We start from the raw sequence: 5,517 nt of genomic DNA, 5'->3' as shown, positions 1-5,517 counted from the left end.
GAATGCTAATAAAGCTCCATAATCTTACATCTGCACTTTTGAAATCCAAAAAGCTCCAGAAAAATAATTTTTAAAAACTCCCTTGGAGGTAAAACCTGAACTAAAGTAATATAAGACGGCTTAGTGTTTCTCTTAGTGGGAGTAATAAAAAGTTTCACTCAGAAAAAATGAGTTTAGTTATCAGGCATTTCCCAGTCCCTTGCTGGGCTCTATATAATATATGGCACATGCACTTAATTTCATTTCTAAAATCAGGAAAAAGTGTGAATTTAAAACACATCTGGCACTAAGGGTTTCAGATAAGAGATTGTGTGAGAGTTGTTCTTAGTTCTGCCATTTTCCCTGGAAAACAATCATTAAAGTTTACAGAGCACATCAGCGAGAATTTTTAAAAGGAGCCTAATTGTGATATGGTTTTGTTGAAATACAAGGCAGGTGTAAAAGGAAAATAAATCTCTCCCAGGACCCCAAAATTACTAAGCCAAAAGGAAAAGTCAAGCTGGGAACTGCATCAGGCAAACCTGCCTCCCATTTTATCCCTAAATAAGATACCTACAAAGAAAAGAAAGCTACATACTTCCCTCATAATTTGCCCTCTCGGGATTCCTTGTGGACCCCAAGATCTTTACCCTAAAACGGTTCTGTTGAATTTTACCCTGACAACGTAAATTGATAGTTTATCTTCACAGGTGCGAGACACAGGACAGAACCCCAAGTCCTCCCTCTGCTCACCTGAAACAAATGCATATCTGATTGCTTCCTCTGAGGTAAAAATGCAGATTCACAAAGCTAGCTGAGGGCGTGACTGTTCCTCTACTCCCCTGATAAGTTTTGGATCTATGTTCCCACCCAGCTCTCAGGTCGAATGGTAATCCCCAATATTGAAGGTGGGGTCTGGTGGGAGGTGATCAGATCTTGGGGGTGAATCCTTCATGAATGGTTTAGCACCATCCTCTTGGTGATAGTGAGTGAGGGAGTTATTGCGAGATCTGGTTGTTTAAAGTGTGTAGCACTAGGCTTGGCATGGTGGCTCACGCCTGTAATCCCAGCACTTTGGGAAGCTGAGGCGGGTGGATCACCTGAGGTCGGGAGTTCAAGACCAGCCTGGCCAACATGGCGAAACCCCGTCTCTACTAAAAATACAAAAATTAGCCGGACATGGTAGCGGGCACCTGTAATCCCAGCTACTCCGGAGGCTGAGGCAGGAGAATTGCTTGAACCCGGGAGGCGGAGGCTGCAATAAGTCAACATCTCGCCACTGCACTCTAGGCTGGGTAACATAGCGAGATTAAGAAATAAATAAGTTTGCTTATGAGATGCTATTATTTTATTGTACTTTTTTACATGTTTATTATATATTATGTACTTGTAAATGTATTAGGTAAATATATTTTGTAGGCACATAAATTTATTGCTTTATGTAAATTTAATATTTCATTACTTATCGATTATCTATTGTATATAAGGCACATGATGCTACATTGGTATTTGGAATTCATTACCCTAACTATACTGTAATTAAAATAATTCTCCTAACTAGTACCAAAGGCTTCCACTTAGCAATCACTCGAAGTGTGCCAGCACCTCCACTCACTTCATGTCAAGCGATTCCCATCATTGTTTCACTGGTGAAGAAACAGAGGCCCAGGGCACGTGGGGTAAGGCGTTCAGGGGGCTTTCGGTCCGGAAGCAGCGTCGGGGCGGGAATTCGAACCCTGGGTTCCCACACTCGCCCGTGGCAGGGCCCCCAGGGCCTTTTCCCAAACTGATCACAGGAAGTGACCCGTTCGCCCGGCGGACCGGGGGGCGTGGGGCAGGTCCTGGTCCAAGTGAGTGCCCGTCCCTGCCCTGGGCTGACGGAGTTCTTCCCCCAGCTGCTGGTAGACGTGGGAACCCGCAGGGGACGGAGCTGCGGGATCCGATAGGACCTCGAGGACCCTTGGGGCGCCGCTGTTCTGCCCTGGGAGAGAGGGTGGGAAGTAAGTGAAATGCCGTCAGAAAGCTAAAGAACTACCGAGAGACCAAGACCCAGAGAAAGAGGCGGAGGTAGAGAGATGGGGAAGGAGAGCACAGGTGGATGTGTAAAGGTGTTCATTTACACATTCAGAGACACAAATACAGGAAGAGACAGGGGCGCAGGCAGACACCCCGAGACAGGCTCGGTGAGTCACAGGAAGGGACAGAGACCCCTAGAGCAAAGGAGATGGGCAGTCTAGACCAGGCGTGTCTACACCCGCGTTCGCCCTCAGGCTAACATTGTCAGCTAGGACCACCTTCCTTCCCCTGGCCACCCAAACCCCTCGCAGCTTGCAGGCTGCGGCTTCTGGCAACACCCGAGTAAGATCCTATCCAGCCGCTGCGCTCTACTTTCCAGGGAAGTGTAGACCTTATAGGGGACCGGCCCCAGGTGCAGGGGCCGTCGCGCTAGCCAAGGGTGGCGTGCGGAGATCGACGCGGCCTCGCCTTCGGCCAGTCAGGACTCAGCGGCCTCTTGGCCGCGCCCACACGCGCACCCCCGGTGGGCCTGGGCTTTCCTTTGCACGTTTCTGCCCGCTGACGCTGCCCACGCAAGTGAGGTCAGCCGGGCTTTTTGCGCTTCTGGACAAATCCAAATCAGCCTGAGCTTTGCCTTCGCATACCCCCTAGCCAGGCGCCACGAGGATGTACGTGGCTCGCGCTTCCTTTTTTCCAAAGGCCGCCGAGCCCTTTGCGTGAACACGGAGTGACCAACGAATACTTCCGCCTTCTGCGAGACCTGCCTCTTTAGGATCCGAGTCCTATAGACTGACCAGACTTGGCGCAGCACGCTGATTGGAAGCGGCGACTGCCCGTTAAGCATTCGCGTCTCTCCCCTCCCTTGACTTTCTTGGCAGGGTTAAGGGATAAGAGAAAGTGGAGTTGCCTTAGTTCTGGGAGAGCCGGTTTGTGGGTCCGGCACAGGTATCCATGCGGACTTAGGCTGCAAAAGTCCTCTTGTGAAACGAGGAATAGGCTCGAGCCTTCGATTGGGTCGAGGGAAACGTCAATCAATTGATGGGCGGGTGCAAACGCAACAGAACGTACAGTATTGGTTAGGGTTTGGCGGGGGGCGTAGACAGCGGGGAAATGAGGCGGCTTATCTCGATTGGCCCAGAAAGAAGGGGGTCTCGCCCTCTGTACTCCGGGATTGGCTAGAGCGAGCCGCGCCCCCCTCACGCCAACAACCACCGGTAAGCGAAGTGGGCCTAGCTCTCCCGGATTAGCAGCCGTAGCCAGATGCGTTGAAGGGAGGGCAGAGAGGTCTCATTCAGCTCCCGAACAGACCTGACGTAGATCCGGAAGTAGCCCGCACCATCTCAATTATGAGGGGACACCTGTAGGCGACGGGAGAGGGACGCCGCGGGGAGCCAATAAAGCTCCGCAACCGGAAGCGTCTTCTGGGGGCGTCGCACCCGGAAGTGTGGCACCTCCCCGGCCGCACCCGGAAGTGTGATGCCACCGCCGCTACGGGGAAGTAATGGTATCCGGCCAGTTGAGATTCGGGGTTAAAACAGGTGTTTGTATATCTCTATTTCCTGAGGCCCATTAGAGTCTCCTCTTTTCGGAAAGTGTTGGAGGGGGCACGTATTTGGGCATGTTTTTGAATGTCTCGTCCTATTGAAATCCGTGGGGAAACGAGCAGTAGGAGTGTGTCCAAAGGGTCCTGACTCTATAAAGGCTTTTCAGAAGTTTCTTTCACCGCCCGTCACCCTCGATTCCCCTCCCCTTCAGGGATGTGCAGATGGAGGCCGGAGGAGACACTGCTGCCCCGGCCCCCGGGGGCGCGGAGGACTTGGAGGACACGCAGTTCCCCAGTGAGGAAACTAGAGAAGGTGGAGGGGTTCACGCGGTCCCACTGGATCCCGAAGGCGAGGGCCTGGAGGAAACAGGTATGACTCCACTTAGTGGGGTCTTAAAATGGATCGTTAGGGGTTGTCATTGTTGGACGGGGGGAGGGTCAGTGGGTGATGAGTAGGGAGTCGTTTGGGACTCAAGAGAAGTGGCTTAAACCATAGCTGGGTCAGGAGGAGGTCATTGTGGACACATGGTGTAGTTTACTTCACTGAGGAAGTCATTGGATGTCAACGGGTGTTCACTGGGGGTTTGGTGTGAGTTTAGGTCATTGAAGAATCAAAAAGGGGGCTGTTAGAACCAAAGAGGGTCACTGAGGATTTAGAGTGTTTAGGTCAAAGAATGCGCAGAAGAAAGTCAATAGACTCCAAGGAGTACTGTTTAGAGGACACCTGTAGGCGACGGGAGAGGGACGCCGCGGGGAGCCAATAAAGCTCCGCAACCGGAAGCGTCTTCTGGGGGCGTCGCACCCGGAAGTGTGGCACCTCCCCGGCCGCACCCGGGAGGAGAGATGGGGAAGGAGAGCACAGGTGGATGTGTAAAGGTGTTCATTTACACATTCAGAGACACAAATACAGGAAGAGACAGGGGCGCAGGCAGACACCCCGAGACAGGCTCGGTGAGTCACAGGAAGGGACAGAGACCCCTAGAGCAAAGGAGATGGGCAGTCTAGACCAGGCGTGTCTACACCCGCGTTCGCCCTCAGGCTAACATTGTCAGCTAGGACCACCTTCCTTCCCCTGGCCACCCAAACCCCTCGCAGCTTGCAGGCTGCGGCTTCTGGCAACACCCGAGTAAGATCCTATCCAGCCGCTGCGCTCTACTTTCCAGGGAAGTGTAGACCTTATAGGGGACCGGCCCCAGGTGCAGGGGCCGTCGCGCTAGCCAAGGGTGGCGTGCGGAGATCGACGCGGCCTCGCCTTCGGCCAGTCAGGACTCAGCGGCCTCTTGGCCGCGCCCACACGCGCACCCCCGGTGGGCCTGGGCTTTCCTTTGCACGTTTCTGCCCGCTGACGCTGCCCACGCAAGTGAGGTCAGCCGGGCTTTTTGCGCTTCTGGACAAATCCAAATCAGCCTGAGCTTTGCCTTCGCATACCCCCTAGCCAGGCGCCACGAGGATGTACGTGGCTCGCGCTTCCTTTTTTCCAAAGGCCGCCGAGCCCTTTGCGTGAACACGGAGTGACCAACGAATACTTCCTCCTTCTGCGAGACCTGCCTCTTTAGGATCCGAGTCCTATAGACTGACCAGACTTGGCGCAGCACGCTGATTGGAAGCGGCGACTGCCCGTCAAGCATTCGCGTCTCTCCCCTCCCTTGACTTTCTTGGCAGGGTTAAGGGATAAGAGAAAGTGGAGTTGCCTTAGTTCTGGGAGAGCCGGTTTGTGGGTCCGGCACAGGTATCCATGCGGACTTAGGCTGCAAAAGTCCTCTTGTGAAACGAGGAATAGGCTCGAGCCTTCGATTGGGTCGAGGGAAACGTCAATCAATGGATGGGCGGGTGCAAACGCAACAGAACGTACAGTATTGGTTAGGGTTTGGCGGGGGGAGTAGACAGCGGGGAAATGAGGCGGCTTATCTCGATTGGCCCAGAAAGAAGGGGGTCTCGCCCTCTGTACTCCGGGATTGGCTAGAGCGAGCCGCGCCCCC

This window comes from Mandrillus leucophaeus, unplaced genomic scaffold (assembly GCF_000951045.1).
Source record: "Mandrillus leucophaeus isolate KB7577 unplaced genomic scaffold, Mleu.le_1.0 Scaffold37, whole genome shotgun sequence".
NCBI lineage: Eukaryota > Metazoa > Chordata > Mammalia > Primates > Cercopithecidae > Mandrillus > Mandrillus leucophaeus.
The sequence above is the reverse complement of the archived record's forward strand: the minus strand, read 5'-3'. Positions refer to the sequence as shown.